Here is a 23,046-nt window from a genome sequence, read left to right on the forward strand (position 1 = left end):
GAAGTTTAGTTTAGATCAAAAGTCTGTGAGAAAAGTTTAGATCAAATTAGTCGATTAACATGTTTTAAAAAACACTGCTTGTGACAGAAAAGTTTACAGTCATCATCAAATAAAGTCATATCGGCGATATTATCGAGTCCATTATCGACGATTTGAAATATCGGTTATCGTATCGATAATTTCAACCCGATATTTATCGATATTATCGGATTTATCGATATCATCACAGCCCTAATTTATGTGATTATTAGTTTGTATAAGATAATCAAAATTTTATTAACATATGGTCGCATCCATGGAAAATGCCCATCTGTTCACTAAACGGAAGTTATTTGTTTAGTTCCACTTATTCCTTCCATAGGCATTTCTACTGCACAGTGTGCTCGAATTGTATTTCTAGCAAAGTCCATCAACATTAGATTTATGCTTTTATATGACGGGAACAACAACCACTCGTCCGGAATCGGTCATTCTCATTATCTTCGGGACCCATCAACAACTGAAAACCAGATCAAATGGTGTCGCCATACCTAACGGAGGCATACGGGATTTGAGAGCTTTTACATTTTTTTTAATATAAAAGGGAACAACAGTTGAGCTACTCGCCCGGAATCGGTCATTCTCATTATCTCCGGGACCCAACCACAACTTTTTACTTGCTTTGTTACAAATGCTCTCAATTGCAATAGTTACTCGAGAATTAGGTAATATACTTGCTGTAAAGTGTGCAGCACCGATAATCTCATACTGAACACCAGATCGTATGATATTGCCATACATAAAGTAGGCATACGGGATTTGAGCGCTTTCACATTCCTGCTATAGGAACACCTACTCAAAAACATGAAATTTGTCAAACACAGAAAACTTTGGTTTGCGGAATTTATTCCTTGTCGAGTTAAACATTTGATCTGAAAAAAAAAATTACTACACCATTCTGCGCATAACTGTTCCATACTACCTATGATGAAAGAACTACATTTAAATTAAATTTTCCCACTGAAAAAAATGCTTTCGCCAAACTACAATGGATTACGGAAAACATATACATAAGATCCATTAATTGTCCTGGGCAAGTGTTGTTAACGCTCATTAGATTTACAAAAATATTGGAAAATGTGTGAATTCAGTTCGAATTTAAACCTAGCATGTCAAATTAACTCATGTTTGATTTTAAGTTCAAAGGTAACACGGGGCAATTATGCGTTGAATGGAAATGTAATCAGTTTCGCAAGATGTGATTTCGTGTCATTTGACTAGTTCATCGATAACATTTTTTTTTCATAAGTCATTTTCAATTCAAAAATTTTGACAACCTAATATAACGCCTAAATGATCCTATAACTTTAAATAGAACATTGCTATGAATCTGAAATCTACGGTGTGAGTGCAAAGTTCGTCTCAAATAACATTATTTTTATTTTAATTGCAGTTTTGATTTGATATAGGGGAACTGTTCCGATCTCCATCTCACTGTACATATATCCATCTCATCGCTAAACAAAGAAATACGGCACTAAATTCGTCGCTTCTTTTTGTCAACATGCGTGCTCACTGCTGAAAAAAAATCACAAAAATAATAAACAAACCAAATTCCTTTCCATTGCATTGTTTTTGATGGAATGGAAATAGGAGCTATGAGATGAAGTGACGAACCGTTCCCCTACTTTGATTTTTCGTTGTATAAGGCTACATTTTGTCACCCCAAGATATGTTCACAGATAGTGCCCCATACTTAAAAAAGTAAGAAAACGCTTTTGACAGGCTAAAACATATGCATGATCATTTATTGCAGCGGTTCTCATTCTTTTTCTTGAGAGGTACCTCTTCGAACTTTTGCGTATATTGAGGTACTTTTTTTGCTGTAAATTAAAATAAGCATAACTAATACAATATATGAAAAACAGACCTGAAAACTAACGAGATATCCGCTGCCGGTGCTGGAATTCCCTACATACATGGGACAATTATGCATCCACCGGTAGTATGGCTCTCGAAGAGGTTGTCATTGCTGAAACTTTCCAATTTAGATAAAGTCTATACTGCCGTGAATCGCATATTTGTCCCATATGAATAGGAAACCCAGCAAAGGGACAGATATGCGATTCACGGCAGTATACTGCCGCTTATCACAAGTCAGTCCCATCTGTATTTTGATCTCATGTACAGATTGAACTCACTTGCGGTTAGCGGCAGTATTCATCAAGCTTCCTACAAGAAGGATTTTTAGAGGATTCCGAGCCTTCCTCCTTTTCGGTAAAGGCCTTCATGTCTCTCAAATAGAGGCTTCCAAACCTTTAAATCCTAGATTTTAGTTCAGAAGAAATCATGTTGATGATTAAGCGAAGGTACCCGCAGTGGTATATGTACCTCAGGATGAGAACCGCAGATATATTGGATTGAAGTATATTGTCTATAAAAGTAGACATTTAAACATTTGGCCCTATTCCTAATCAGCAATAAACGGTGCTCAGTTTTGTCAATTTTAAACGGCATGTATGGGATCGGGCATAATTGTTTGCTGATTGGAACGCTTTACATACGGACACTTTACGGTTTTAGTTGTTTTACATTGAAAAAGTTGCACAACAGTCTATGTACTGTCAACATAATTCAGTGATACTTGAATGTATTTTCTTTGCATTGTAGATCCTAATTTCAATGCTAAACATGAGAAGAGTTTATTGATAGTGTAACATCAATGCGTACGTTACAGGCAAAAGAGGTTCTGCAATATGTTTTTGATGCAGTTTAAAAATTGTTTCCAGTCTAAAATTTTGAAAACGCGTGAAAACAACACCTCTTTGTTTGATTTATATTTGGCCGGAGTTCTGCCAAATCACACCAAGCGCCAGCAAAAAAAAAACTCATTTTTCTGGCCAAACTTTCGGTTAGCAGATCTAATTGATCACAAATAGTATCGGATATCCCTCAGCCTCATAACTGTGGATATCCTTTAACAAATGTACGTATGAATTGATATAAAATGATTTCCGTTTTCTTTTTGCGAACAAAATACCACAAGTTGGTCAAAAAGCAGCTTGGCGCGGTTTGGCTTAACCCTGACCATTTTGAAATGAAATGACAAACTTTTCATGCCTCTCTCTTCACATGTGAAACATTTGCTTGCTTTAACCTATACATTCCAGAAAATACTTTCTAAGACTCCCCAATTCACACGATAAAAGCTAGATGGACACCGGAATATGTTCAAAATAGGAAAATTACCCTTTTCTAATCAACTTGGTTACGATTTCATACGTAACATGTTAGTAAACACTGTTAACAGCGAGCCATCGGTTATTTTGTGAAAGCTAGTCGCATTCTAATTGGACAACATTTTTCCTTATTTTTAATTTTTTTTATCGAAAAAGAATCTTGTATGTATATATTGTTCCACCCACCAGAGTAGGCATTCACTTGCTAAAAAATTCTATTAGAACACACAAAAAGATAAGTTTTCTTAAATACATATAAAAAGCCTCTAAAGATGAGAAACAGATTTCAATTACAAAACACAAAAGAAAGCACCTTGTTGAACTATATCATCTTACTATCCTATAAAATAAAAAAAGAAGTAGAATACAATCTCCAAATAAAAAAAATCAGTAAATTGTGTTTGTGGATACAAATGGAATAGAAAAATAAGGAATGATCTTTACAAACATTAATTGTGAAATGGTTGAAATTTATTGACATGGAATAGTTTAAATAAAGCTAAACAATAGCAGATGCAATTAAAAGTCGTAAAATAAAATAAATAAAAATCGAAGTAAGAATTAGAGAACACCTTAAACAAACAAAATACAGATGTGAAAAACTTACGCTATGGGTATTGGTGGAGTAGTATCTAAAAACCTGAAAGCATTGTTGACAGAAACAGAAAAAAAGGTATCAAGATCATATTCAGTAGCAAGAACAAAACCATCACTCACTTAGGTATTACATTAGAGCGCATACGGCAAAGTGATTATTGTAAAGGTAAGCAAAGTAATAAACTGCATTATGGAGAAATAATAACTCTTCGGTTCGTAATTTGAATCCTTTCAATTGTAACAAAAAACTCAATCCGAAACAATACCAAAAAATCAAAGACAAAGTGTAGTTTTCACTTTTTAAACTTTTAACGGTAGCAAACTAAGTTCTTTCGAAGTATCTTATTTATTTATTTGCTCAGACCACGGCCTGTGCAGTACATAACAGTCTTCTCCATTCGCCTTGTTTCATGGCTGCACGTTGCCTACCACGCAGTCTACGGAGGGTCCGCAAATCGCAAATCCTCCACCTGATCGATCAACCTTGATCGCTGCGCATCTCCCCTTCTTGTGCCCCCGGATCTTTGTCGAGATCCATTTATAACTGATAACTATTCGACGTTCTGACTACGTGCCCGGCCCACCGCAGTCGTCCGAGTCGTCCAACAGCTGATGCAACCCGTGTTGGTAGAATCATGTTCAAATCTGGGGTAGGGTTTGACTCGAGCTTGATTTGAATCGTAGTTGCGATTTGAGAATTCGAGTTTTTCCCAACACTGGATGCCACTCGTGGTTCATTCGCCTCCTCCACCTACCGTCTGCCATTTGAACCCCACCATAGATGGTACGCAGCAGTTTCCTTTCGAAAACACCAAGATCGATCCATTGTCACCTTGATCAACAGTATCAGTTTATTCGGGAATCCAAGTTGGGGCATTAGATGCCATAGCTGGTCCCGATCAATTGTATCATATGCGAATTTGAAGTAGATTAATAGATGATGTGTGGGCACGTTATATTCGCGGCATTTCTGCAATATCTGGCGTACGGCGAACACCTGGTCTGTGGTAGAGCATTTACCCATGAATCCCGCCTGGTTCTGAACCACGAACTCTCTTGCAATTGGTGTTAGTTGACTGCATACAATTTGGAACAGAACCTTGTAGGTGGCGTTCAGAAATGTGATTGCTTGGTAGTTGCTACAATCCAGCGTATCGCCCGTTTTGTAGATGGGACACACGACGCCTTTCATCCACTACTGCGGCATAACCTCATCCTTCCAAACCTTGGTAAATACCCAGTGTAGCGCTCTAGCCAGTGCCTCACCTTCGTGTTTTAACGGCTCTCCTGGTAGTTAGTCAACCCCAGGGACTTTGTTGTTTTTCAGCCGGCCAATCTCCTTCTGGATTTCCTGGAGATTCGGAGCTAGAAGTCGTATGTCCTGCGCGCGTGCTCCCAGGTTCATTACAATGTAACCGTTTGTTTACAAATTGTAGATTTTTGTTTTGGTATATTCTTGTATTGTTTCGGAACCTTCACGTTTCTCGTGTAAAAACAGCAGAGCTATCACAGAAGCGTTAGGGTTTGGTACCGCTGTAAAAATGAGGGTGCTACCAAATATTCAACATGGCATCATGATGGGGCAATTGCCATGTTGGATGAAATGACATGCAAAATAGCGGGAAAATATGGAGGGAATTTCTTTTAAAAGAAGAGCCATTGCCCAAATTTGGCCTCTTTAATATCAGGCGTCCGTGTGCCAATCTTTTGTCTCTTCCTCTAGCTTTTGTGGTAGATTCCGTTCAGCACACTGCTCGGCGCGCGAAGCCAATCGGCTTCCGCGCCTAACCGTAAAAGACCGTGGATCCTCAAAGGAGGCCAAGTCCTGGTGTCAGGTGGGACTCAACACAGACCTGACACGACGGCTCTCCGACGAGACAGGAGGTTTGCGCAGGCCTGGAAAACCAATAATTACGAACAATATAAGAGATAATACGACTCGATATAATCGGCAAAGACCTAGGCGACGAATAAAGGATCACGATTGGAAGCTTGGAACATGGAACTGCAAGTGGCTAGGTTTCGCAGGTTGCGACAGGATGATTTACGATGAATTACATCCCCGCAACTTCGACGTCGTGGCGCTGTAGGAGATTTTCTGGGCAGGACAGAAAGTGTGGAAAAGCGGGCATCGAGCGGCTACCTTCTACCAAAGCTGTGGCACCACCAACGAGCTGGAACCGCCTTCATAGTGCTGGGTAAGATGCGAGAAAGGGTGATTGGGTGGCATCCAACCAACGCAAGGATGTGCAAGCTGAGGATAAAAGGCCGTTTCTTCAACTATAGCATCATCAACGTGCACTGCCCACACGAAGAGAGATCTGACGACGAGAAAGAAGCGTTCTATGCACAGCTGGAGCAGACATACGATGGATGCCCACTGCGGGACGTGAAAATCGTCATCGGCAACAGGTAGGAAGGGAGGAAATGTAGAGACCGGTCATCGGACCGGATAGTCTGCACACCGTATCGAATGACAACGGCCACAAGGCCACATGAAGATCACCAAGAAACGGAAAACCAAATCGACCACGTTCTAATCAACGGTAAATTCTTCTCCGACAGCACGAACATCCGCACTTACCGCAGGGCGAATATTGAATCCGACCACTACCTCGTTGCAGTATGCCTGCGCTCAAAACCCTCGACGGCGTACAGCACTCGTCCTACGGCTTAACATTGCGCGGCTACAAGACGGTAGACTAGCCTAGGGATACGCGCAGCAGCTGGAAGTGGCACTCCCAACGGAAGAGGAGTAGGCGCAGCGTCTCTTGAAGGTGGCTGGAGAGATATTCGATGCGCCATTGGTAGCACCGCAACCGCTGCACTTGGAACGGTGTCCCCCGATCAGAGAAACGACTGGTATGACGGCGAATGTGAGCAGTTAGTGGAAGAGAAGAATGCAGCATGGGCGAGATTGCTGCAACACCGCACGAGGGCGAACGAGGCACGATATAAACGGGCGCGGAATAGACAAAATTTGATTTTCCGGAGGAAAAAGCGCCAGCAGGAAGATCGAGACCGTGAAGAGACGGAGTGTAAGGAGTGTGAGGACATGAACGAGAACCTTCTTACGAACGAGCGTGAGGTGGCGGCAACACTACGAAGAACACCTGAATGGCAATGTGGCAGTATGGTGATGGACCTGGAAGAACGCGCGCAGGACATAATTTTACCGGCTCAGGATCTCTAGGAGATCCAGGAGGATATTGGCCGGCTGAAGAACAACAAAGCTCCTGGGGTTGACCAACTACCAGGAGAGCTATATAAACACGGTGGTGAGGCACTGGCTAGAGCGCTGCACTGGGTCATTACCAAGAGTTTTGCCGCAGGAGTGGATGGAAGGTGTCGTATGCCCCATCTACAGAAAGGGCGATAAGCTGGATTGTAGCAACTATCGTGAAATCACATTGCTGAACGCCGCCTACAAAGTACTCTGCCAAATTTTATGCCGTCGACTAACACCAATTGCAAGGGAGTTCGTGGGGCAGTACCAGGCGGGTTTTATGGGTGAACGCTCCACCACGGACCAGGTGTTCGCCATTCGCCAAGTACTGCAGAAATGGCGCGAATACAACGTCATCAACTTCAAAGCCGCATATGATACAATCGATCGGGACCAGCTACGGCAGCTAATGTACGGACACAGATGATCAACGCGACGATCGGGTGATGTGCGCAGTTCGAGTTTCAGGGGCATTCTCGAGTCCCTTCGAAACTCGCGGAGGATTACGGCAAGGTAATGGTCTTTCGTGTCTGCTATTCAACATCGCTTTGGAAGGGGTAATACGAATAGCAGGGATTAACACGAGTGGTAAAAATTTTCAATAAGCCCGTCCATCTATTTGTCTTCACCGACGCCATAGATATTATAGCACGTAATTTTGAGAAGATGGAGGAAGCAAAAGATATTTTAGTTACTAGATAAAGATTGTCGCTTCTGTTCCCTTTGTTCTGCTGTCCGGAACATGTTGGGTATCAAGCTGTCAAATCGTATGGATTTTTCTTCTTTGACATTTAGCTCCCCTATCCTCGCCAGCAAAAGATGTTCCGGACAGCGACGACAGCGACAATCTTTATCTAGTAACTAAAATATTTTTTGAGAAAGCCTACATCAGACTGAAGAGGGAAGCTAAGCGGATCGGACTTAGGGTGACCATATGGTATCCTAAAGGAGGACATGTCCTCCTTTTTCATTAAAAATCAAATGTCCTCCTTTTGAGCTAAAATGTCCTCCTTTTTGGAAATTTTGGGAAAACAGTTGCATGAATATCAATTTTTGAAGAAATTCTAGCTTAAAAAGCAATAACACAACATAAGTCCATTCTGTAACAAACCGTTGCACACGTTTGAATTTCGGGTTTCAACTCCAAAACATTTTCCTTGAAGCTTTAGAAAAAAAAAAATATCGAAAATAAAATGCGTGTATTACAGTTATACAAGTGTCAAAAATATCAGAAAAATAGGAATTTTGATGAATTGCTTAGGAAAAGAGAATGCAAACGCTTCTCAAACATTTTCTAAGGGTAAACACCCATCAAATTTCCTTGTAAACGCATTGCACGGTATGTTTCTTGAATAGGGCACTGCACGGGTTGCTTTGGGGCTGTCCACAAACCACGTAGACCGAAATTTCACATTTTCAAAACCCCCCTCCCCCCTGGTAGACTTTCGTAGACTTTTTCGAAACCCCTCCCCCACCCCCTTGAAGTGTACGTAGACTTTTCCATATTTTACAAAATATTATATGTGATTCGACAATCAAAATCGAAATCAAATTTAATCCTCTGTTCTGTCTACAGCTCCTGAAACCAAATCTCGTGTGATATGTGCCATCACAAATATTGCCCTCCGCTCGCTTTCAAATCGACTTCTATAAAAACATTCTTCATGCCTGCCGTATCCTAACGGAACTATCAATTCTATACTTTCGCCTATAATTCTATCATGAACATGTACGTCCAAGTTTGGAAGATGATATTAGCATTTCCATATCATTGCAAATCTCAAAGTCAATCAATTTTTCTGTTGAATTCGACTCCTTTACCGCTACCAATACTTTTGCATCCGCGCGCCACAGCTAAAAGTCTGTCACGCATCTGAACTATAATTCTCCACGCCGGTTCTAGTTTGTAGAAAACCGAGGAATTTTCGAAAAATTTCGTGTTGAAATTCTGAGAATGTCAAGTCTACATTCCAATAAGTTTTTCGTGGAAATTTTCGTGGAAGATCCCGATAAATAAACTTTAAAGCTTCCCGGTAATATTTCAAAGAACTCTCCGTGAAAATTCCGATGCTTTTCTTGAAAATTCCATGCAATATCCCATTGAATAATCATCCGTTAAAATCGAAAGAATTTTCTTATAAATTCCAAAACTATTCCCGTGATTATTCCGAGTAAATTTCCGTGAAAACTTGGAATTATTTCCCGAGATAATTTTAAGTTTAAATGGACATTCCGAAATATTTCCCATGGAATTTTAAAATGTTTTTTTACATTCTTGCAGATTTGGAACAATTTCCTGAAGAAATTGAAAAAAAATCCTATAAAAAAATGTCTATATTCCAAAAACTAATCCGAATATTTTGCAGTGGAAATTATATAGAAAATTTTCAGTTATAATTTTGATGAGTTTCTCGTAAAAAAATCGAATAATTTTTTATGAAAATTCAAAAGCTTTCTAACAAAAATTGCATTTTTTTTGCGGAAAATCAAAGAGTTTTTGATGAGAAATTCAAATAATTTCTCGTGGAAATTTTCAATAGTTACTCTAGAAATTCCGAAGATTTTCCATTGATTGTGAGCGTAATATGATGGTCCTGGCTGTTTCAAAGTGTTACGTAATAAGCTTTCATCGCAGTGCCGAAACCGTGGTTTTCGATTATAGTATCGCAGGTACAATTTTACAACGTGTGGATCATGTTAAAGATCTAGGCCAACACGACGGATGACAGGCTAACTTTCAGACGTCATTTTTCAACTACGATCGACAAAGCGCATCGCCAGCTTGGTTTTATTTTTAAAATCTCAAATGAATTCCGCAATCCTTTATGCTACAAAGCCTTATACTGCTCATTGGTACGCTCTCAACTCGAATTTGCTTCTGCTGTCTGGCGCAAGCCGTTTTCATCGCCAAACTTCTGTTATCCGAGTACAACGTGCCAGATTTGTTGGCAAAAATTCTATTGTATGCACCCTCACTCGACCTCGAGATTTGCTCTTCGAAGAAAGGTTTAACACCAATTATGCTGCCAATAGCTACATTGCCGCTATGATCCGTCATTTCAACGAGGTGTCGGACCAATTCGACTTCAACATCAGTTCATCCGCGTTTCGTCAACGGCTAAACAGATATTTTATCAACTGACCTTTAGTTTAAGTTTTCATGTAGACGACACAGTCAGATGAAATAAGCAAAATAAATAAATAAATTAGTCCAAAGAATTCGCATTAGTACTTCCGACGAAATTTCGTGAAGTATACGAAGAATTTCCCATGGAAATTTCGAAAAATTTCGCTTATTCATACAAAGAATTCTCCGCGAACATTCCGAAGAATTTCCGAAATTAAGAAAAAAATTCCTGGAAACTTCCCAGAAGATTTGAAGGGGTTTCTCGCGGAAATTTCGTGGAATTTCCTGTTGAAGTGCGACATATTTTTTTCGTGAAAATTATAAAGAATCACTCTAAAGAAGTTTCCGACGAAATCAAAAGATATTCTAGTAGATTCTGAAAGGGGAAATTTTGAAATTTTCACAAAAGTTTTTATAGAATACTTCGGAGAATTTTCCTGCTCAATAACATATAGTTTTAAGCCATAGTTCAGACTATTACATCAGTGAAACTCATTAGATTTTTCTAGAGAAATTCAAGAGATTATTTCGATAAAGTCTTGCAAAAAAATCTGGGAAGATCCTTAAAAAAAAACAAACAATAGTTAACCTTGCACATAGCTGCTTTATAAATTGGTTAAAAAAAAAGTCTACGTACACTTTTTGAAACCCCCCTGTACCCCTTCGTAGACTAACGTAGACTTTTTAGAAACCCCTCCCTCCCCCTCAAGAGTCTACGTGGTTTATGGACAGTCCCTTTGTGTCTTTCTCACTGCAAAGAAATTAGAAAAACGACAAGGCCACTAAATGTCAAAATTGACAAAATTAACTTTTTTTCAATTTTTTGAATGGGGAATTTCAAACAAATCGGTCAACGTTTGGGCGGTGCTAAACTCGTTAGAAGTTTATATGCAAAAATGTATGCAGAAACATCCAAAAACAGTGATTTGCAGCTAGGCGACACAATTTACGAGGAAGAGCTATAATACTCATTCAGGTCTTGAAGAATTTAATACAGAATGTTATGCTGGAAACCGCGAGAAGATTGGAGTTTAATCGGCAATGAAACGGCAATGAAAAATTCATACGTTGTCATTTCGACAGTTTTTCACTCCGCTGGTCTCTGGTTATAGGGTTGCGAGTACTGGTAGTTTATAATTAGAAAGTGCTTCATGTAGACTATAATGAGAGTCGGAAACGTTCCATCTGGAGTTAATAAAGTACAGTCGGGATTCGCTGGATGGGATCTTAATACTTGGGTCACTTTTTAGTTGGGCCTCCGCTGGTTGGGCAATGGCCTAACTAAAAAGCAACCGTACGTCAAAATTCAATGTAAACATGGAAAACGGGATTGGGCGTCACTGGACATCATTTGTGATGTTCAAGTCGAAATACACGTGTTCAAATGGCTGTCTAAAAAACCGAATTCGTTAGTTGGGCCGAGGTCGTGGCCCAACCAGCGAATCGCGACTGTAATCTGTTATGTTAATAAGTAGAAGAAGATCGTATTTGCCTCGACTTACAAAAACTTTTTCAGTAGACTAAAATATATTTGTGTGCAAAAATCTAACAAATATAATATTCTCATATTAAAAACGAAAAATTGATCGATGTTTTTATGTCCTCCTTTTTCATCCAAATGTCCTCCTTTTTCGCTAAGATACTGGTGAATGTCCTCCTTTGGAAAAAAATCATATGTTCACCTTAATCGGACTAGTCATCATCAAGTCGAAGACGAAGTACATGATAGGAAGGGGTACAAGAGAAAACAATGTGAGCCACTCACCTCAAGTTTGCATCGGTGGTGACGAAATCGAGGTGGTAGAAGAATGTGTGTACTTGGGCTCACTGATGACTGCCGAAAATGATACCAGCAGAGGAATTCGGAGACTCATAGTGGCTGGAAATCGTACGTACTTTGGACTCTGCAAGACGCTCCGATCGAATAGAGTTCGCCGCCGTATTGTGGATTTACTCGATACCAAGATTTTCCCGATTACTTTTACGGCTACTCAGAGTAAGCGCAAAAAATCGAGGGGAACGGCAATGTTAATGTCTTATAAAACTTAATTTTAATGATTACAAATATTTAGTCAAATGAAATCAATTCTTCAATATTACAGTCGCAGAACTTTATGAAACAATGTAGGTATTTTTTCGCCGTTTTTTGGGGCAAGTTTTAAACATTTTATATCTCACGATCAGGTAATAAATATCATATACATCTAACTACCCCTCACCTACTGGGACACGTGCTCATTATTTTGTCCGCCAAAAATGCAAATGCCAAAAAGCACGTGGTTGCCGGTAAACAAATATTCGCTCTTTCACTCAGATTGCTGGTTGGAATTTTTTTGACGTTTACTTTGTCTCGCTCAAACCAACAGCGAATATTCTAGCGACTACTTTAACGAACACTTGGTAGAACGGCTACTCTAAACGACCGTGTCCACCTAGCAAGTAAACGTACAATACCAAACTGACAATCTACAAAACGCTCATTAGACCGGTAGTCCTCTACGGGCACGAGACCTGGACGATGCTCGTGGAGGACCAACGCGCACTGGGTATTTTCGAAAGGAAAGTGCTGCATATCATCTATGGTGGGGTGCAGATAGCGGATGATACGTGGAGGCGAATGAACCACGAGCTGCTGGGAGAACCATCCATCGTTCACACCGCGAAAATCGGACGACTGCGGTGGGCTGGGAACGTAGCCAGTATGTCGGACAGTAACCCGGTGAAAATGGTTCTCGACAACGATCCGACGGGCACAAGAAGGCGATGTTTGCAGCGGGCAAGGTGGATCGATCAGGTGGAAGATGACTTGCGGACCCTCCGTAGATTGCGTTGTTGGCGACGTGTAGCCATGGACCGATCCGATTGGAGAAGACTCTTATATACCGCACAGGCCACTTCGGGCTTAGTCTGAATATATAATAATACTGTTAAACGATTAGCAGCGGATGCTGCTGTATGCAGGTCGAGAAAATGTTGCTAAAAACAATTTCAGCGATTGATGATGCATAAAAGTTAGCCAACAGAACATGCTGATAGATGTTTGAATAATAGTTTTTTTATTCCTTTCTTTATTTGGTAGGCACTCTGTGTTACTTAACCGCTACTGTGTCGAGATCTACTGTGGTATTCTGCTGCCAGAATCCATACAGAATCTATTTTTAGATTTTCCATTAAAGATAGTGGAATATATAGATGAGCAAAGATAAATCCTCTGTCTCCAAACGAACTGTCAAACGTGTCTCCAAACGAGCATGACGTCACGATTTCAATGGAAATGTTAAGGGCTGTGACGTCATATGCACGCGTGCACGGTCAAAAAAATCGACTCAGCCATGCTTTCGCTCATCTATAGTTTCTACTATCTATATTTTCCATTATTCATTGTTGTTGTTGTTGCTGGTCCATCTCAACGTGAGTCCATTGTGTCCATTTGTCCGTGTCGCGAATCCAATGATCGTTGCATTGTTCGGTTACCATTTATCCGGGTACGTTGGAGGGATGCCTCCGAGAAGAACAATTTGTCAGTCGTCATCAGTCAGTCGTAACGGTAAGGGCGCTCCCCAATACGTCACCGTATAGGCTACGCATCCGGCGACTGACGAGGGTTTGGTGGAGGGGCTGGGGATCGAAGCCATGACCGTTCGCTTGTAAGGCGAACGTGTAGCCAACTACGCTACGGGACCCCCCTTGAATAATAGTTGAAAAATATTGAATGTATAATATTTAGGGTTACGTGCTAAAAGCAACATGTGGAACTCTTTCTAACGTTTATACAGCACAAAACTGAAAATAGCCTTAGTAAAACAACCTATGGGGTATGGGGTACACAGAGAAGCACATATATAATTTTTTTTTTGTTATTTACATATGTCAAAGTGACGACAGTGATGACAGAGCAGCAGCCATTGAAACAGGAGATCAGGAGTTCAAATCTAGGTAACAACAAAATTAGTATTTCAGTTTTCACAAAAAAAAAACATTAAATAAACTCAAAAATTTACTCTCCTTAAATTCAGTGGCTGTATAAAACATATTTAACAATTTACAATGTTATGGAAACTCATATGTGAATATGTACGTTATGTGGAAGATATTGATTTGAAAAATGTATTGGAGGTAACCACTTTCCCTTCGATGGGACTCGAACCCATGACCCTACAGTACGCTAGACTGGTGCTTTAACCAACTAAGCTACGAAGGACCTCCGTCGGCCTTCGCAACCTAGTGGCTACTGAACGAGCTCGAGATTCCCAAATTGGACGCATAGTCAAATCACTCGCAATCCATTTCTCAAGCCAATACTTCCACATGTGTATTGTACACGTCCACATTGGCAAATGCTTACACAACCTCACTTGATCAGTACCGTTGCTGATGAAGAATGTGTATAGCCGCCAGACATTCTAAATACTCACGCTCCTCTAATGTGGACGTGTACAATACACATGTGGAAGTATTGGCTTGAGAAATGGATTGCGAGTGATTTGACTATGCGTCCAATTTGGGAATCTCGAGCTCGTTCAGTAGCCACTAGGTTGCGAAGGCCGACGGAGGTCCTTCGTAGCTTAGTTGGTTAAAGCACCAGTCTAGCGTACTGTAGGGTCATGGGTTCGAGTCCCATCGAAGGGAAAGTGGTTACCTCCAATACATTTATCAAATCAATATCTTCCACATAACGTACATATTCACATATGAGTTTCCATAACATTGTAAATTAACGTCCAAGTCGGGTGGTTTAATCCCCGGAAATAGGCAATTAACTTTGATTGAACCATTTTTTTGTTAAATATCTTGGCTGTGCATATGCACAGCATATGTTTCGAAATGGACAAATTGATATGAAATTTGCGAAACCCAGACAGTTACTGGGGGGCATGGAGTGCGATCCTCTCGTTTAATAAACAATTTGCACTCGCTTGGCTGTGGATATACAATAGTAAAGCGCATGTGGAGATTGGACAAATCAAGCATCCGAAAGATATTCAATTTGCAAGAAAGAGAGCTAACCGCGGTGGAGGTTGGTACTCGGATTCTGATGGCTTTTCCGCAAACGTGACCTTTAAGTGGTCTTGTTGTGTAGGGGTTATCACGCCTATCTAGAGAGTAGGAGGTTGAGGGTTCGAGTCCCTCCAAGACACGTGGATTCTTTTTCGCAAATTTCATATCAATTTGTCCATTTCGAAACATACAGTGAGTCCAAAAAGTATTCGTCTAGCTGTGTGTTTTCTAGAAAATGTCAAAGATAGAATCTAGTAAGCTCAAAAAAATAAAACTATCGATTACATTGTGTAATAAATTTATCAATTCATCTTTATTGTTAAAAACCATACAGAAAAATAAAACAATAACAAAAAAACAGGTAACAAAACATAACAATTCATTAAATACGGGCTCAAAAAGTATTCGTCTAGTCAGGTTTAGCGCGCTTTTGAAACGAAAACAGGAGTTGTAGAATGGAATTCAATATTTCGTTGGATTCCCCTGTGTATCTATGACGGGCTGTAGTTCTTGTGGCATGGAACTGACCAAATTAGCCGTAATGGGGGACGGAATATTCTTCCATTTTTCTTTCAACACTAATTTCAATTCGTTGTTGTTGGAAATATGACTTTCACGAATTTCACGAAAAGTTTGTCGTCCAGAACCTTCCAATGGAGTTAAATTGGATTCATATCTGGGATCTGAGGAGACGTTTTGAGTTGATTGGGGTATTATAGAGTAGCTACAGCTTAGTACTTTGGGCTGTGTGCTTGATGTAATTATCACCCCGTAAGATGTATGTTCCCTGTAAGCTCAATTTCCCAGCACTGGCGTTCAAATTTTCTTTCAAAATGCGGATGAACATTTTGTGATACATAATTCCTTCAATAATGAGAAATTTTCCCGCACCGATTGCGCTCAAGCACCTCAGAGACCATGACGGAGCCCCCACCATGCTTTACTGCTCAAAAGGGGCTGTCCATAAACCACGTAGACTCTTGAGGGGGAGGGAGGGGTTTCTAAAAAGTCTACGTTAGTCTACGAAGGGGGACAGGGGGGTTTACAAAAAGTGTACGTAGACTTTTTTTTTGAAAAAGAATTGATAAAGCTGCTATGTGCAAGGTTCACTATTGTTTGATTTTTTAAAGGTTTTTCCCAGATTTTTTTGCAAGACTTTATAGAAATAATCTCTTTTATTTCTCTAGAAAAATCTGTTGAGTTTCACTGATGTAATAGTCTGGCCATGGCTTAAAACTATATATGTTATTGAGCAGGAAAATTCTCCGAAGTATTCTATAAAAACTTTTGAAAAAATTTCAAAATTTCACCTTTCAGAATCTACTAGAATATCTTTTGATTTCGTCGGAAACTTCTTTAGAGTGATTCTTTATAATTTTCACGAAAAATATGTCACTTCAACGGGAAATTCCCCGAAATTTCCGCGAGAAACCCTTCAAATCTTCTGGGAAGTTTCCAGGAATTTTTCTTAATTTCAGAAATTCTTCGGAATGTTCGCGAGAATTCTTTGTATGAATAAGCGAAATTTTCGAAATTTCCATGGGAAATTCTTCGTATACTTCACGAAATTTCGTCGGAAGTACTAATGCAATTCTTTGGACTAATTTATTTATTTATTTTGCTTATTTCATCTGACTGTGTCGTCTACATGAAAACTTAAACTAAAGGTCGTTGATAAAATATCTGTTTAGCCGTTGACGAAACGCGGATGAACTGATGTTGAAGTCGAATTGGTCCGACACCTCGTTGAAATGACGGATCATAGCGGCAATGTAGCTATTGGCAGCATAATTGGTGTTAAGCCTTTCTTCGAAGAGCAAATCTCGAGGTCGAGTGAGGGTGCATACAATAGAATTTTTGCCAACAAATCTGGCACGTTGTACTCGGATAACAGAAGTTTGGCGATGAAAACGGCTTGCGCCAGACAGCAGAAGCAAATTCGAGTTGAGAGCGTACCAATGAGCAGTATAAGGTTTTGTAGCATAAAGGATTGCGGAATTCATTTGAGATTTTAAAAATAAAACCTAGCTGGCGATGCGCTTTGTCGATCGTAGTTGAAAAATGACGTCTGAAAGTTAGCCTGTCATCCATCGTGTTGGCCTAGATCTTTAACATGATCCACACGTTGTAAAATTGTACCTGCGATACTATAATCGAAAACCACGGTTTCGGCACTGCGATGAAAGCTTATTACGTAACACTTTGAAACAGCCAGGACCATCATATTACGCTCACAATCAATGGAAAATCTTCGGAATTTCTAGAGTAACTATTGAAAATTTCCACGAGAAATTATTTGAATTTCTCACCAAAAACTCTTTGAGTTTCCGCAAAAAATTGCAATTTTTGTAAGAAAGCTTTTTGAATTTTCATGAAAAAATATTCGAATTTTTACGAAACTCATCAAAATTATAACTGAAAATTCTCTATATAATTTCCACCGCAAAATATTCGTATTAGTCTTTGGAATATAGACATTTTTTGTAGGATTTTTTTTCAATTTCTTCAGGAAATTGTTCCAAATCTGTAAGAATGTAAAAAACATTTTAAAATTCCATGGGAAATATTTCGGAATGTCCATTTAAACTTAAAATTATCTCGGAAAATAATTCCAAGTTTTCACGGAAATTTACTCAGAATACGGGAATAGTTTTGGAATTAATAAGGAAATTTTTTCGATTTCAACGGATGATTATTCAATGGGATATTGCATGGAATTTTCAAGAAAAGCATCGGAGTTTTCACGGAGAGTTCTTATAAATATTACCGGGAAGCTTTAAAGATTATTAATCGGGATCTTCTACGAAAATTTCCACGAAAAACTTATTGGAATGTAGACTTGACATTCTCGGAATTTCAACACGAAATTTTTCGAAAATTCCTCGGTTTTCTACAAACTAGAACCGGCGTGGAGAATTATAGTTCAGATGCGTGACAGACTTTTAGCTGTGGCGCGCGGATGCAAAAAGTATTAGTAGCGGTAAAGGAGTCGAATTCAACAGAAAATTGATTGACTTTGAGAATTGCAATGATATGGAAATGCTAATATCATCTTCCAAACTTGGACGTACATGTTCATGATAGAATTAGAGGCGAAAGTATAGAATTGATAGTTCCGTTAGGATACGGCAGGCATGAAGAATGTTTCTATAGAAGTCGATTTGAAAGCGAGCGGAGGGCAATATTTGTGATGGCACATATCACACGAGATTTGGTTTCAGGAGCTGTAGACAGAACAGAGGATTAAATTTGATTTCGATTTTGATTGTCGAATCACATATAATATTTTGTAAAATATGGAAAAGTCTACGTACACTTCAAGGGGGTGGGGGAGGGGCTTCGAAAAAGTCTACGAAAGTCTACCAGGGGCGAGGGGGGTTTTGAGAATGTGAAATTTCGGTCTACGTGGTTTGTGGACAGCCCCAAAGAGATTCTGCGGCTGAATCTCAATATTCATTTTCCGCCATACCATACATCGGCCATTTGATCCAAATATGCTGTACTTGCTTTCGTCAGATAACATGACTTGATTCCGAAAGTCATCCTTCTTCCAGCGATATTTTTAGCTGAAATCGAGCTGTTTTTGATAATGTGATGGCTCACTTGAATTTTCTTCCGTGATACTCGCCCATTATACCCATACTTTTCACAGGTATTTCTGTTCGAATTGGTTCATATATGAGCACTTCTTCTCTCCAACTCACTTGCCTATATGGGTGAACTCGTTTTTAAGGATTTTTTTTAATTTTCCGCACAATAAATCGCTCATCGTTATCAGTTTACCATCGCTGACGACCACTCTGTTATATGTTTTGATAGATTTTTGAGGCGCTGATGCGATCAATCACCAATTAAATGGTTGAATTCTTGCTACCCTTGGCCTACCCACATTTCTTGGAAAGTCATAAGTCAACTTGCACTAATTATGCAGGCGTAGAATAAGTTTTTTTTTCATTTTGACTCCTTTTTACTTTTCCCACCCATGGTGCTTCTATTTTCCGCGCCAAGTTCAAACAAAACAAACACATTATTTTATCAGTCATTGAACATTGATAAAAATGTTGCTAGACATCACTGAGTGTGCTAGTGTAACTACATGCGAATAAAACTATTATATTCGTGTTTCACTCGATTATTTTCTGAATAGACGAATACTTTTTGAGCGAGCGAAATTGACGAAATTTAGATATTCTCTACATACCAGAAAAAGTAATTGAAATTTCTATTTGTTTTTGAATAATAATCATGTGTTGATAAGTTTTCTACCAAATTTACTAAACTAAAGAATATGCGACTAGACGAATACTTTTTGGACCCACTGTATGCTGTGCATATGCACAGCCAAGATATTTAACAAAAAAAAATGGTTTTCGTACGGCCGAGTTGCCGAATAATATGCAATTAATTATATTTAACAGATTCAAAACATCTGAATAAGTCATTGAAGCGAATTTATATTACTGAGTTATATTACTGGTTTAGTGAAGATTGAGAAAAAACGAGCAATGGGCAATGTTTTCAACATAACCGCGAGTAGACGTAGGACTTGTATAAACGTAACGTATTTAAATTTAACTTCTAACTTTTGGATCTATGCAGTTTGATTATAGTATTGATATTGGAAACGACAACTTCCATGCTGTGTAGAATTATTAGCAATTTATTTATTCGAAACTTCTGGAAATAAAACTAATAATTAAATACATAATTAGAATTGCTTTGTTTCTAACTATTAAGCCCTTATTGACTCAAGCAAATGTAGGGTATTTATAGATTTCTTATTGATGATAGTATTTGGAGTTTAAAACACAGAGAACAGACATGGATGCTTGAACAAAATTTCTTTAAAAACGTGTGTAAAGATTTAAATCGCACCTCAGCGCCGCCAACGCAGGCTGCCCGACATAAAAACTCAATCTCACTAAGTGATGGCGTTGGCATACACTACATAAACAATGTAGTGCTGCCACCTAGGAGCGATTCGGAATGAACACTAGCGCTAAAAAGTAAAATACGGCAAATTTTAACCATATTTATCAGCACACTAGCACCGCGCAACGGGAGCATAACGACATACTTTAAAATGACCAGTACAAACTTTTACACAAGCACGCGAATGAAGATGAACGTCTGTTCTCTGTGTTTAAAATTTCTATTTATAAAATTTTCAAACTTGGGCAAAATGTGCTATTTTAGGGGAACTGTCCCGTTTTCCAAACAAAGAAATACGGTATCAATTTCGTTGGTACTTTTTGCTAACATGCGTGCTTACTGATGAAAAAATCTTAACAATAAGAAACAAGTCAAGGAGCAGTAACCCTACTAAAATAGAGGAGGTACTCTAATACATCAACGAAAAATTATTTAATGTTGTGATTCCAAACTCCGAGTCTACGTCAAGTTTAATAATACAATTTCTCAGAAAATGAAAAACAAAGAATAAGATAGTTTATTTAAATATTCTTCTGAAAATTATTTTCTGCAGACTTTTTTAAAACATTTACATTTACAGTGAAATTTTCTAATCTAAAATGGATATTAACACTACTGCTGATTGTGCATCTTTAATTGCCAATGCCTTCTACGAATAAATGAAAGTAATCATTTCAATCATTTTCATTTTCATCAGTGTGTCGTTTAGTACCAAGCACAACTTAGCATATGGTCAGTCATATGCCATGACTCGTACCCATCCCGGAATTATTTGGATTATGAAACCAATCACCTGGATGAGCAGACCAAATCTCTCTAATTTTATTCTTCTTCATCCACCACCGCTGCCCTCGATGCATCAGCCATCATCGGCCTCTAGCCGTGAACTCCGAGCGATGCGATGGGCGATTGCATCCATCGCAACCGACACCCACACCACTGCATCCGACCATCATCAAGCACAGAATGACAAAAAAAATGCGCCCACTTCTTTCATGTATATTCGCAGACCCACCGACAGTTCTACCGCTGATTACTGCATGCTGTGTAGATAAACAGGGAACGAACGAAACGAAAAATGCGCGATCAAAAAGCACGTCACTACGCGCTGCTGTCGCAAATTGTAATGACTCGCACACGGCAGGCACTGCTTCTTTTATACACAAAGAAAATCTTCCGGTAGACCCGAAGGCCCGTGACATATCGCATTCTGATGTCCGTGATAGGAATGCACGGGATTGGTTACATATAAAAATTTTACTGGCTTTGACAAAAATTGAAATTTTCAATACCTTATCGTTAATAATCTTAAATTTCAATGAAATAGGCAAAATGGTGGAGAGTGTCCGAGTCGATTGATATATGAATCTTAAAAATCCATCGAAAGATAAAGGCGCTAGTAACGTTCAAAATCTTCCCTGCCAGCGTAACGCTCTTGATTTCCAAAAATCTAAATGACACCCAGTATAGTAAAGAAAGACGTAATTCCTACGTCAAAATTGTGTAACTTGCTGTAAAGTAGTTGTGCAGGCAAGTCAAAAACAGCTGAATAGATTCGCCAGATTTGCTGGTGAAAGAATTGAATAGAAGTTGTTGGTCATATGGTATAGCTTACATATTCTGCTTGAAGCCGTGTAGACAAGTTGAAATAACATTTACATTGACATTAAATGTTAGTTGGGTGCCTTTAACATAGCGTGAGGCGGCTTATAGGGCCTGCGCAAACCTGCTGGGGGTTTCGTTGTGTCAGGTCTGTTTAGAGCTACACCCAGCACGGAGACATGGGCTTTTAGCGACGCATAGTCGTTTTGGTAGGACCTGCTTGCAGATACATACATGCAGCTTTTTATAGAAGTTTAACAAAGCTCACCTCGCAGGCAATCATCTTAAACTCATAGACATTAAATATATGCTTTCAACAAGCGCTTCTTATACTACTAATCAACTGTCTTCAATAGCGCTTAGTTCTCAATACCGAAACTACATGATAGATTCCAACGATAGAATAATTTAAATATCATACATATATCTCTGGACAAATAAGAGTACGATCTACATTGTTGATGCCAAAACTTCTATGATAAGACTGATAAACGGAAATATACAATGCATGACGTACATCGTTGTAGCAATTGATTATTACAGACATTCAAAACTGTACAAGCATTTCGTATTGCTTATCGCTTCCAATGAATCGCCTGCTTTGAGCGTAATTACAGCGGCACACTAGGAGTTAGCTTTCTGAAATCAGTATGGCGAAAGGCATCTAAGGTTCGATTTCTCAAAATTAAGCACCTTCATCGAAAAAATATTTGGTAGGCGTAGTAGCGGACACCTTCCTACATAACCGGTACCAAATAGTTTTTCATGAAAAGTTCCTAATTTTGAGAAAACCCGCCTTAGATGTCTTTCGCCATACAAATTTCTTGCGGTTAACTTACGCTGGCTGTTTGCGCATATACGATAGCGCCTGGAAGTGGAAGCGGCGAGTAGCAAATCAGCCACTGCCAATAATTCATTGGATCCATTCTGATATGACAGAGTAATTAAAAATGAAGTGATATTCTTCTCCGAGCCTTAAAATCCCATAACTAGTTGAAACCTTGAAACAACTAACTATGCTTTGATTATGTAAATCAATCACGTGGTTCAGATGAAATTTCATTCTAATGAACCGATGATTCGAAAAACCGCAAAGTGTGCGGTTCGAGAAATTTGAAACCTTCAGTGTAGTAAACCTTTTCTGAGTAATACATCCTGCTGAGATGTAGCGCAGAACATCGTACGCTTTATCCTCACCGCATGCCACCCTCATTTGTTACCGGCAGATATTGGCGCTGTTAGCCTCAGCTAGGTGGCTGATTTTGATCGCTCTCAAAGGTAAGGCGCTAACTCGCGCAGCTAATGGGTACAACGATACCGACGACTGTGGTAAGCAACATTGTGGG

The sequence above is a fragment of the Armigeres subalbatus genome, chromosome 3 (assembly GCF_024139115.2).
Source record: "Armigeres subalbatus isolate Guangzhou_Male chromosome 3, GZ_Asu_2, whole genome shotgun sequence".
Lineage (NCBI taxonomy): Eukaryota > Metazoa > Arthropoda > Insecta > Diptera > Culicidae > Armigeres > Armigeres subalbatus.